The sequence below is a fragment of the Macaca fascicularis genome, chromosome X (genome assembly GCF_037993035.2).
Source record: "Macaca fascicularis isolate 582-1 chromosome X, T2T-MFA8v1.1".
Taxonomy (NCBI): domain Eukaryota; kingdom Metazoa; phylum Chordata; class Mammalia; order Primates; family Cercopithecidae; genus Macaca; species Macaca fascicularis.
This window is the reverse complement of record NC_088395.1, coordinates 32,665,888-32,679,873: the sequence shown is the minus strand read 5'-3', so window position 1 is coordinate 32,679,873 and position 13,986 is coordinate 32,665,888. Positions and strand designations below refer to the sequence as shown.

The following is a 13,986-nucleotide window of genomic DNA, read 5'->3' as shown; positions in this document are numbered from 1 at the left end:
TATGAGCAGATGGTTGGATATAATTCCAAGAAAGAATTTTTGACTTAAAAGGGGGATCTTTTTGTTGTAAGGCAATTAGGAGAAACTCTACAAATAGACCCTTCCTGCTCTGTTCCTTATCTACAGTATGCCTTTGAGCAAGCCACTTAACCATTCTTGGCTTTAGTTTCTCCATCTTTAATATGAGGATTGTATTAGAACCTACATTATGGGATATCTGTAAAGGGTAAAAAGGTAGTTGAGAAGCTAAAACGTTTAAAAATCACTGAAATATAGTAAGCAATAATAATATTAGTTACTATTATTATCATCACCCCAAAGCCTTCTTACAGTGGAATAAGAGTTGTGGAAACTGGCAAGCTGTTCTTCATAATAATATTTAGCACAAACCAGAATCTCTCGTTCAAGTATGTTTTAAAAGAGATGACATACTGAGTGGGAAGTTAGACTTGATGACCTCCAATGTCCCCTCCAATACAGGTGGAGTGCAAGAAAATAAAAGGAAATGCTGCCCAATCTTACCTAGTAGAAGCATAATTCTCCCTCATTCTGTAGAGAACTTCAGATTTAAAAAGCATGATTCTCAAAATTACTTTCATAAGAAAACACAATCTGAATGTAATGGCAAACTAGAAGTCAAACACTACATTCTGCCAATCATTTTGACCAGCAATGATAATTTTCAAAGGTAACATCTGGATAAGTGGACAATAAGAAGGACAGACATTTAATGGTAACATCTTTTTGGACACTGATGTTAGTGTCGTTAATAGTTTTAACTTGTGAAACGTATCACACAGGTTCCAAAGGGAATGTGCTATATCTCAGTTACAAAGAGAATGTTAAAATAACAAAGACAGTCACTTGGAAAGAAAATGGTATACTGTGAAAGGTAGTTGTTCAGAAAGACGATAAAGTCTGATTTTCTCTCATAGCCTAAATGTCACTTAGGTAACGAAAAGTTTTTATAGTACATATCTTTGGGATAGTATGAGAAAGAAAGTTTACAGAATGTTGGCCCTATCAAATTAAGAAATAGAAGTTATTTAGGAAGAGGAACATGGTTGAAATATTTTGATGTTTCACTCACGTCCTAATTTTGTATTTGGTGAATTAAACACATTAAAAAAAAACTGTAAATGTGATGAAAATAATTCACAAAGCTAAGCATCAACAGTTGTTGCCCATGAAGCAATAATTATAATGAGTAGCTGGTTTATTATTTTTCAGGAGTTTTACATACTTTGTATGTAATGTCACCCCTATATCACAAATGAGAAAACCAATGCATAATGAAGTTAAATCCAAGTTCATATAGCTTGCAGGTGGCAAGGCTGACACTGGTATTCAGATGTGTGACACCTCAACCTGGGATTTCTCCTAATCTCTCAAATTCATAGTAGAAAATTGCTATGTGACCTTGAGAAAATTATGTGATTTTTTTCAGTTTCAGTTTACTAATCAGCAAAGGGGGAATGCAGAAGCCTATCTAACAAAGTAATGTATTTGTACCTGTAAATTTAACTTGTTCATGCAAATACTCTCTATCTGTATAAAATGCAATATATTCATATATATGAATATATATAGCATTTGCATGAATGAGTTAAATTTACAGGTACAAATATATATAATATAAACATATATATATTTATTTTAGCACCTGTCACACTCAGTTTCAATAGTATATACATATTTTTCTCTTCTAGAATAACAGTTCTAGAAGAGACCAGTTTATATATATATATATAGTTTATATATATAAGCAGTTTATATATATTACCACCTGTCACACTCGATTGCATTAGTATATAAAAATTTTTTTTCTAGAACAACACTGTTCAATAAGGAAGTTGCTATACACATTTGGCTATTTTGAGCACTTGAATGGTGACTAGTATGCTTGAGGAACTGGATTTTTAATTTTATTTACTCAAATATAAAATGGCATATCATTCAGTTATTAGAAAACTTTTGAGCATGTTTTGAACAGCTTTGATATGTGCATTTTTTCAACTGCACATTGTATCAAGTGTAAATAAATGTTAAATATTCTAATGAAATTTGAACATGCAAAGCCAATGTACTGTAAGTATACGGTTAACGCTGAATTTCAATTTATGTTAATACATGGTCTGTTGTAATACATTTGGCCAATAGGGTGTTAGGTAGATTTGAAAGAACACAGTGTCTAGATTACTCCATCTGTTCTCTCTTCCGACTTTGATTTATGAGCTGAACAATAAATTATCTCATGGTAAAATTATCAAATGAAGCTCAAAGATAATAGTGGTCACAATACTTACCATACAAAATTACAGGAGAAATATAAGCAAGTATGCTGGAACAATAATTTTTTTTTTTTTTTTTTGAGATGGAGTCTCGCTCAGTTGCCCAGGCTGGAGTGCAGTGGCACGATCTCGGCCCACTGCAAGCTCTGCGTCCCAGGTTCACACCGTTCTCCTGCCTTAGCCTCCAAAGTAGCTGGGACTACAGGCACCTGCCACCAACCCCAGCTAATTTTTTGTATTTTCAGTAGAGACGGGGTTTCACCATGTTAGCCAGGATGGTCTCGATCTCCTGACCTCGTGATCTGTCCTCTTTGGCCTCCCAAAGTGCTGCAATTACAGGCGTGAGCCACCATGCCCAGCCAGTAATATTCTTTATGAATGCAAGTATTAATACATTTACAAAAATTTTTAAAGTGTATTGATACATAATATTTCTACATACTTATAGAGTACATGTGATATTTTGTTACATGCATGGAATGTATAAATGATAAATACTTGAGGTGATAGATAACCTTAATACCCTGAGGTATTTATCATTTCTATGTGTTGGGAACGTTTCAAATCCTGTCTACTAGTTATTTTGAAATATACACTGTTGTATCTAATTATATAATCATCCTACTCTGATATCGAACATTAGAACTTATTCCTTCAATCTAAGTGTATGTACCCATTAAACAACCTCTCTTCATTCCATCTGCACACCCTTACCAGTCTCTGGTATCTATCATTCTAATCTCTAGCTCTATGAGATCAAATTTTTTAGCTCCCACATACGAGTGAGAACATGTGGTATTTTGTCTTTCTGTGCCTGCTTATTTTATTTGTAATAATGACCTCCAGTTCCGTTTATGTCATTGCAAATGGCTTTATTTCATTCCTTTTTATGGCCAAATAGCATTCCACTATGTATATATAACCTGTTTTCTATTTATCTGTTGATGGTCTCTGAAAAAAATGTAAACTTTATGGCCCTTTTTAAATTGAAGTATCAAGCAAAGTACGTAAGTTATAATTACAGCTTAAAGACTTATTACAGAAGTAGCATACCATGATTCCACATCCAGAAAAAGACAGTATGTTACCAGCAACCAGGAAGCCTCCATCTAGCCCTATGGTATCATAAACTCTTCCCACCTCCTCAAAGGTAACATGTATCCTGAGTTCCAATGCTGCAGATTAGTGTTGCTACATTTTTAAGCTGATCTAAATGAAACTTTTATATATGCAGTTTTTAAATGGGCTTTTTTCACTGGATACTATATTTATGAGGTTCACTATATTGCTTATAGCATTACTTCATTAATTTTCATTGCTGGATAAAATTACTTTGTACAAACATACCACATTTTACATACTCTACTGTTCAGAAAATTTGGGGTGTTTCCAGTTTGGAAGCATTAAAAATAATTCATCTATGAACATAAATTATACATATATTTTTGCATATATGTGTAAGCTTTTGTGTTAGGTATGTACCTAAGAATAGAATTTCTTAACCATTGGGTATATGCATATTTAGCTTTCAAGATATTAACAAAGGGTTTTCCAAAGTTGTGTAAATTCATATTCTCAACAGTAGTAAATGAACGTACAAACTGCTTCATATGTTCTTGAATACTTGGTTATTAAACTTTTTAATTTGAGCCTTTCTGGTAGCTGTAAAATGTCATCTCTCATTTTTCAGTTGTATATGCTGATGACTAATGAAGTTGAATACCATTTCAGTTGTTACTGGCCATTAAAATGAACTCTTCCGTGAAATGCCTATTTTTCTACTGGATTTTCTATATTTCTCTTAGTGATTTATTTTAGTTTAAAATATATATATTCTGGATATTCTTTGTTTATTACATTTTTCTTTTTGAGTGGGTACCTTTTTACCCCTTAATGATACATTTTTTCATAAACGGAAGTTTAAATTTAACATATTTCACTTCAGTATTTTCTGTTATGTTTAGTGTACTTTTGTCCTCAGTTTAAAAATAAGACTGTCTACTTTAAAATTCTGAAGCTATGGTCCTGGGTTGCTATATAGGAACTTTTTGTTTTACCTTTCGTATTATGATCCACCTATTATTACAAGTATGAGAAAGGGATGAATGTCCATATTTTCCCATATAGATCCAACTGAAACAACAAGTTGACACTGTAGAATGTTGAAGAAAGGATGGTCTTACTGCAAAGCTTTTCAATAAGATCATCCTTTCCTCAATATTCTATGGTGCTGTCTTTGACAAAAATATTGTAAATAAAATGCCTATACATGCATGGATCAGTTTTTGGACTCTCATCAGTTTTATTTCTCTACTTGCCTATCCTTACGCTAATACCACATTGTCTTAATTACTATAGCATTATAATAAATTTTAATATCTGATAACATTTTTTTTTTGAGATGGAGTTTCGCTGTTGTTGCCCAGGCTGAAGTGCAGTGGCGAGATCTTGGCTCAGTGCAACATCCGCCTCCCTGGTTCAAGCAATTTTCCTGCCTCAGCCTCCTGAATAGCTGGGTTTACAGGTGCCCACCACCATGCCTGGCTAATTTTTTTGTGTTTTGAGTAGAGACAGAGTTTCACCATGTTGGTCAGGTTGGTCTTGAACTCCTGACCTCAGGTGATCCACCAGTCTTGGCCTGCTAAAGTCTTGGGATTACAGGCATGAGCTACCACGCCTGGCCTGTATCTGGTAATATTGTAAAAGAAAACTTGCGCAGGCAGTTAAACAGACAAGAAAGACTTTATTCAAGACTACAGAAATACATGGATCAAGACTATTGCCATAGGGGAGAGAGATGGAAATCATTTCCAATGAAAGAAAGGCAGGAGAGATTTTAAGCACTGGGGAGAGCTAGTAGAAAACTACTGGAAGATGTTAGGGGGTTAGAATGGTGATTAGGCCATCTATGATTGTTAATTGGCACTTAATGAAGTTAAGCTCCTACCCTCCCACAGAGACTGGGAGATAGGTGTGCTATCATTAACAATTACATTTCAAAGAGATGGCTCCTAGGTCCTTGAGAAAGATATTCCTGGGTTGTAGAAGATTTACATCTCAAAGAGGCAGAGAATATGTTTATGGTTGCAAGTTTTCTTAAAGAAAGTTTTATGTATATATATTATATATAATATATATAAATATATATAGTTGCTCTAAGAAAAGAGAGGTCAGGAGCCTACAGTTAAATAAAAACCTGTCTAGAGTTTAGTTACATTAAGTTTGTTTTGGTCAGTTGGTCAATAAAAGCCATTTTATTTTCTTCCGTTTTAAAGATTATCTTGACTGCTTTTGGCCGTTTCGATCTCCATATGAATTTTAAAAACAGCTTGTGAACCCTGCCCCCAAAAAGAATCTGTTGTGGTTTTAATTGGATTTCATCTATTCTCTGGATCAACTTGTGCAGAATTAGCATTTTAATCACATAAAGTCTTTCAATCCATGAACATGGAATAGCCTTTCATTTAGTTAGGCCTTTATTTTCTCTCAGTAATGTTTTATAGTTTTTTTTGAGACGGAGTCTTGCTCTGTCACCCAGGCTGGAGTGCAGTGGCGCGATCTCCACTCACTGCAAGCTCCGCTTCCCGGGTTTATGCCATTCTCCTGCCTCAGCCTCCCGTGTAGCTGGGACTACAAGTGCCCACCACTGCGCCCGGCTCATTTTTTTTTTTTTTTAATGTATTTTTAGTAGAGACGGGGTTTCACCGTGTTAGCCAGGATGGTCTCGATCTCCTGACCTCGTGATCCGCCCGTCTCGGCCTCCCAAAGTGCTGGGATTACAGGCGTGAGCCACCGCGCCCGGCCGTTTTATAGTTATTAAAGTAAAGACTCTTAAACTTCCTCTAAGATGTATTTCTTGGTTTTTTAATATTTTTAGTGCTATGAATATATTTTTGAAATTTCATTTTCTATTTATGCTGATATGAAGAAATACAATTGATTTTTTCTTGGTCTTGTATCCAGAGACCTTGCTACATTTACTTAATAATTTGAATACATTGTCTATAGTATTATTCAGATGTACATATATAGGTTGTTTTTGAGTAATGACAGTTTTCTTTCTCCTTTTCCAGTTATTTTTCAGATTATTTTTTTTCCCTGACATATTGTACTGTATAAATACTCTAGTACAATGGGAATATTGTGGATATTTATTTCTCATTTTAAGTCTCAGAGACAAGACCTTTAATAAATCATCATTAAGTATGATCTCTCCTGTAGGTTTGTTATAGATACCTTCTGTTCTTAATATTCTAAGAGGTTTTATTATTGGATGCCAAATTTTACATATTTTTCCAGAATCATTTGAGATGGTCATATTTTGTTTTCTTATTTATTCTGCTATATGTCAAATCACATTGCTTGGTTTTCTAATGTTAAAGCCTTTCTTCCTGAAATGAACTAAACCTGGATAAGACGTATAATCTTTTTTGTGTATTGCTAGATTTTCTTTGATTCATAGGTATTCCTTTATGTCCATGAAAATGGCCTGCTATTTTCCTTTCTTGTGATATACTTGCTAGGTTTAGGTACCTGATTATGCAGGCTTGGGAACTTGCTTCATAACTGGAATCTGCAAATGGGAAAGTTTTAAATTAACGTTTTTTTAATGTATTTAATACGCATAAAAATGTCCATTTTTAATTGGAATTTCAAAATTGCGTATTTCCAGATTTTCCATTTTGGAGTCAGCTTGAATCATTTGTGTTTTTCTAGGAATTGGTCTATTGCATCTAAAATTACAGATGTATCCAGATAAAGTTCTATTTAGTCCCTATGGTATTTAATAGTATTTTATTAGTTAGCATTGTTTGAAATTGAGAAAAATGTGACATGAACAAAGAATTTCTAACCTCTCTGGAGAAAGCAAATGATCTAATGATCGTCAGTCTGTTTTTCTACATAGTAACCAGAGCAGGAGTCAAGTTGCCCTGTTCTTTCCAGCACAGACTCTTCATTTAGCCGCAGTCCCCATTACTACCCATTCTCTTACACCTACATTATTTTATGCATTTTATTAGTTATGTACGTTAGAATTTGTGATTTCTTGTGGATGAAAAGTTGTGATGTCAAGATGTGGCATGAGACATAGAGGGGGATATTTATTTTCTATGCCCTTACTTTTAAATAAGATACCTATTGGAGCCTGGACTCAGTGGCTGATGCCTGCAAACCCAGCAGTTTGGGAGGCCGAGGTGGGCAGATCACTTGAGGTCAGGAGCTTGAGACGAGACTGGCCAACATGGTGAAACCCTGTCTCTACTAAAATACAAAAATGAGCCAGGTGTGGTGCCTCACACCTGTAATCCCAGCTACTTGGGAAACTGAGGCACAAGAATCCCTTGAACTTGGGAGGTGGAGGTTGCAATGAGCCCAGATCGTGCCACTGCTCTCTAGCCTGGGGGACAGAAAAAGACTCTGTCTCAAAAAAAGAAAAAGAAAAGAAAGATACCTATTGGAATATGACCTGGTGTTTAAAAATGTAAAGGTAAAAGATTTCAACTCTCGTACAAAACATAAGCTTTATCAACTATAGAAAAAATGCAAACAAAATTATAATTTTGTGTCCTTCTAAAATGTTTAACTTTGTTCTATATTAAAATTCTGTCATGTTCCAGATTTATCACATCTGGAATAAAGGCTGGTTTTTCTACTGACTGAGCTCTAAAGTCTTACTATCACAAGTATCTCAATAATTCATCACAGTTTTAAGAGCACTTTCACATTTACTGATCTATCTGACCCTAGCAGTTACCTGGCCAGGAGAGTCGGTACTATTATCTCCATTTCACTGGTGAGAAAACTAAAGCACAGCAAGATTGAGTTTGTTCACAGATGTTATGAAGTTGAACAACAGTAGAACTGAAGTGAGAATGCAAGAAGTTTATATTTTATGTAATGGTTAGCAGATTCAAAGATCCAAAAAGATGATTCTAAGTCAAAAATTGGGGGGAAAAGCCACCTATTGATAACTACAGTGGGTAGTATTCAGCTTTGGAACATTTGTGCAAGACATGAACCTCAAAGGTAAGGAGCCCACCTCAACGAGCTCAGAGTCTGCGAGGTATAAAATGATAAAGAAGAGGAAACCTCCTGGTACCAAGGAATGCCTGGGAATGTGATGAATGCTGAAAAGAAGACTGTTATGCTGGAATGCTCCTTAGAACTCCTGCTCTGTATTTTCTGGCATCCCAACTGAATAGACTGGTGGGAGCTGGAGAGTACAGAGTTTATTAAGCTGCCAAAAAAACATTAAATAATATCCTGCAAATAATAACAGCAGTGAAAACAACAAAAAGGCTTTTCCAGATTTATTCATTAGCACTTTGTATACTCATACAAATAAATGATATATGAAACTGACTGAAATAGCGTAGAGAAGAACATGCTTCTTCAAGTTAAAATCTCACTACACTTTGAGCACAATTGCAAAGGCAGAATTTAATTAACAACTCAGTCATATTTACCTTTTAAAAATAAATCCTGGCAAAGGCCACATGTTCTTAATCTGGAAGTGCAAGTATTTTCTGACGTTTTATGATTAAACAAATATAGAGTTACAATATCAAATGTTTTTGAATCAAATTATAAGCTTCAAATCCTTGTCAAGCAGATTAGATAAAATGTTAAATCTAGTCAAACTTCTGCTAAAACAAAATATGAAAGGACTCCAAAGGGATTCAGCATCCGGATATCTCACTGTAGGTTGTGTAGCACAAATTAGAAGGCATATCTTTTATAATGAATGCTCTACTGAGTGAATACCATTATGAACGAGCAGGAACTTGTAGCCAAATGGATCTGAGGTCAAATCCCAGACACTCAGTACTGTGACTTCTGTGACCTTAGACAAGTTACTTAACCAATCTGTCAGTTTCCTCATCCGTAACCTGCTCCTTTGGAAGTGACAGCTAAAAGTTCCTTGAGTTCAGACACAAGATTATTACAGGATCATTTAAATAGAAGTAAGAATTATACTTTCAAAAAAAACTTCCAGTCATTGTTTCATAACTCATCAAAATATGTTTATCTGCCCTGTACCATATGTTAGTGAAGATATAAGGTACACCATTTTATAGTATGTTGCTCCAGTTAAGTTTGTAGAAGCGTGTAAAACTGAGAACCAAACCATACCCTTGCTAAACGCTATTCAGTAGGACTCTGCCACATTTCTAGCCTCGTAATGGATTTTTGTTGTTTTCAGTGGTTTTTGATGTGATTTCCATTTTACCATCAGTAAGATTAAATTGCTTATACTTTTTAACTGCATAGTTGTTGATAAAGTAAGAAGGAAAAATCAAGAAATAAGTGATTTTCAGAAGGCTCATTACACACAAAATTCATTTAGTGGAGGGGAGTGTATTATAGGGTCTTAACCTACAATAAAATAAGATGGGTTGGTTTTGGTCTCTCTCTTTTATAAAGCCCTGTTGCTGATGCATTGTGTGATCCATGGCACATAATTGTTTCCACCTTAGTGGATATGTGCCTGGGAGCACTCTATATCTTAATGCCAATACTGATGGGCACAGTTTAGGTTTCATATTCTGTCCCTGGTTCCCATAAATTCAAGGGTCACCATACTTAAGATTTACTTCCCAGGCTTGTCAAATTTTCCTCAGTTACCTTTATCCAAATGTTTTTTTAGTAGCCATATTTCACTTTTGCATTGAAATGGCAACTCAACCAAACAAAGGAATTCAGATGAGAAATGCCCTTGGCACATATAACAATATGAGATGTGAATTAAATGGGAGGAAAAAATCCTCCCCATTGTGGATCTGAGCATGGACGATAATGGAGTTGTGATTTAGTCCATGAAAATATGTTAGACAAAGTGAGCTGACCTTTAGCTTCACTTACTGCTGAGACAAAATGAGAACATAAATAAAAATTAACTTCTTTTACCATTTTGTGAGAGTTTATAATTCATTGGTTATACATTTATGTGTATAATGTTGATCTAGCTCTATAAAAATGTGCATTATTGCTAAAAGCTCACGGGATTCCTGTACGTAAATAGAAACTCAGAGAAACACTGAGTTGAAGTTGCATTTTTTTTTTCTCTAGAGAAGAGGTTTCTAATCCTAATACAGTGGTTCTTTAAAAAACTATATTAGCCCCATTTGATCCAATTTCTTACACTTGTCTAGCAATTTTGTTAAAGCCATTCAGGCAAACCAGCATCTTTGAGTGATTCTAGAGCTGAGGGATAGTCTTTCAATTGTTTTGCTTCATTCTTTGTAATTCAAATTAACGCCAATATTGCTAAGCAATAAATAGGTAAATCCATAAATTTAAGCACTTTGCGTACATCTATTTATACTTGTACATATGACATCACAAAAATGTATGGGCAGATGTGTACAACGTATGAGCAAGTAATTTCTATTTCACTTATCTACTTACACTGAGATCAGTAGAAAGCACTATGCCCACATTGCTACAGAAGTGACTTAGTTTCAGTTCATTGAGTATTTTCTAAGAGTAACATAGGTTTAAGCAATAGAATATGTTACTAAAGGATATGTAAAGGATATGTATGCTCTCTTGTGTTGGAAACCTTTAAAGAATATACTTGAAGACTAAACATCTATTTGTAAAGATCTAATGGGTGCCTTTCTAGAGTGAATACAGTAAAATAGATGACCCTTGGCAGTTCTTAGATTTGATGTAAGAACCATGATCAAGCAAAATGTAAACAACGACCAACTCTTAAATAACTTGTTTCAAATCAATAATACTTTCCAATACATACTCTTGTTTAGTATTTGCAATTCTTTAAGGGGTTGGTATTATTTTCTTTGACAGACATTTAGACACGTATTTCTTGGAAAAGAATCCATCTCTCTTAAATGTCTTTTGTATTACTCCTTTGTCAGGGCTATCATTAAAAAATAACATGGACTAGTGGCTTAAACAATAAAAATTTATTTTCTCACCATTCTGGAGACCAGAAGTTCAAGACCAAGGTACTGGCAAGGGTCGGTCTCTTGTGAGGCCCCTGTCCTTGGCTTGCAGATGAACGCCTTGTTCCTGCGTCCTCATGTGGGGTCTCCTCTGTTGTACACATCCCTGGTGTTTTGCTGTGTCCAAATGTCCTCTTCTCATAAGGATACCCATCATATTGGAATAGAGCAACCTTAATAGACTCATTGTAACTTAACGTCTATTTAAAGTCACTATCTCCAGATATGGGCACATTCTGATATAGTAGGTGGGGCATAGGGCTTCAACATGGATTTCAGGGGACACTATTCAGCCTGTAACATCTTCTGTTTATATTTGGCATATCCAGATAGTTGATGCATATTTGTTATATAGTAAATTAATTACCAATGAATGAATGCATTGATGGCTATCATTAACTGTAAGCTAAATATTAGCTGAATCACAAACTTTCTCCGATAAATTATCAAAATTATCTATAATCATTATTTGGATACAAAGGATACTTTTAGTGGTATTTTTTAAATAGTTGTCTTAAATAGGTTGCCTGTATACCCAAAAGAGTGTTTACAGCAATCCCTCCCTCCCTCCCTTATCCATGGTTTTGCTCTCCTTGGCTTCAATTACTGGCAGTCAGCCATGGTCAGAAAATATTAAATGAAAAATTCCAGAAATAATTCATAAATTTTAAATTGCATGCCGTTTTGAGTAGGATGATGAAGTCTTGTGCCATCCCACCTGTGTCCCACCCAGGACTGAATCACCCCTTCGTCCAGCGTCTTCATGCTGTCAATGCTACCCGCCCATTACTTATTACCTGTCTAGGTTCTTAGATTCACTGTCATGATCCTGCAGTGCTTGTGTTCAAGTCACCCTTGTTTTACGTAGTCATGGCCCCAAAGTGCAAGAGTAGTTATGTTGGCAATTCACATATGCTAAAGGAAAACTGTAAAGGGTTTTTCTTTATGTGAAAAGGTGACAGTTCCCAACTTAATAAGGCAAAAAAATCATTTGCTGGGGTGGCTCACAATCTGTGGTAAGAACAAATCTATCTGTGAAATTGTGAAGAAAGAAAAATTCATAAATACTATGTATAGGGTTTTGTAGTAGCTGCAGTTTTAGGCACCCACCTGAGGATTTTGGAGCATATCCCATGCGGATAAAGGAGAACTACCATATTAGTTTTTTGTGACTCATTCAGTGAATACAACTGCAATATTACATGCATCACATTAATACATCTCAGAGTTTCAATAAATGTGAAAATCTTATGCAACCTAGAATAGGAGATCTTTATTTGGATTTGTATTCCCACTAAAATCAATTATACATTTCTACCTATGGGGTTACAGGCTTAAAATACTGCTTCAGTGGACACTATATGTCTTGTAGTACTAGAGAGAAGATGCTGTATGTACTTGGAAGTCTCTATTTTGTTTGTGAATATGATGCTATAGCTTGAGTTTGCCCCTTCTTCCATTGACTGTCGTCTTTACTAGAGTTGATGGGCCACAATAAATTTCCCACATTTTGACTTTTAAGATCTGCATCATCACATCAGGCAGATGGTGTAGTTTATACTTAAGAGGTAAGATTTTCTTCATTTGAAGCTTTTTTCTGCCACAACTAATCTATTAACCATTTTGTTACTTGCCATTTTACCTGACATGTACTGACAGGGTCACTAGGAAGTTCACTAAAGAAATTCAAGTATGTTTTAGAAAAAACCTACATATACGCATTCGTAATAATTAAATGGTTGAAGTTATTGAATTCATTGATTTAAGGTTGGCACATTTCCTGTGGGTGTCTCACATCACTGAGAGCTATGGCTTTTATTGTAAACATAATTCAAAATAAGTTGAGTAGAAAGTGAAACTACAAAAAATAAAAACCAGTTACATTATGCTGAAAGCAATAACATTGATATTTATGAAGAAAAACTGAAAACTCACTTATGACTGAGCTGCATATAAGTACATGATGATTTTAATACTGTACGAAAATGTTGACTGCCTTCTGTTTATGCGTGTATATTTTTTAAGTGGTGGTAGATGAAACAATTTAAGAAACGTGACTCTCCAAGTCACTTAGAAATAGGTGGATTAGGGCCAGGTGCAGTGGCTCATGCCTGTAATCCCAGCACTTTGGGAGGCCGAGGCAGGTGGATCACCTGAGGTCAGAAGTTCGAGACCAGCCTGGCCAAGATGGCGAAACCCCGTTTCTACTAAAAATACAAAAATTAGTCGGACATGGTGGCGGACACCTGTAATCTCAGTTATTGGGGAGGCTGAGGCAGGAGAATTGCCTGAACCCAGGAGGTGGAGGTTGCAGTGAGCTGAGATAGTGCCATTGCACTCCAGCCTGGGTGACAAGAGGAAAACTCTGTATCCAAAAAAAAAAAAAAAAAAAAAAAATCAGTGGGTTATTTTCATGATGCTAATTTCATTTGCATTGTTTAAATCATGTGTTAATATCCTCTAGATGGGTTAATATACATAGTATCAAGTAACATAGAAATTATGAGACTTATCTTAGACAATAGATTTTTCAAAAATATGAGTTATAAACATTTTTCTAGGTCTAATTCTATATAAAATAAAGCATGTCAGTATTTTATGATTTCTAGCTTTAAAGGTCCAACATATATGAGAAAATAAGTTGCTTATTTATGTGAAAAAGTCACAAAAAGTTGAAATTTTAGGCTATAAAGTGCATCATAATGAGGTTGAGCTAAATGCCATTT

At 35.0% G+C, this 13,986-nt stretch overlaps 1 protein-coding gene across 13 annotated transcripts in view; it reads left to right on the top strand.

Moving 5' to 3' along the window:
* The window catches only part of DMD (dystrophin), a 2,153,717-nt gene that overhangs the window by 630,074 nt on the left and 1,509,657 nt on the right, over positions 1-13,986 (top strand). The gene's annotated exons all lie outside the window — the stretch shown is intronic.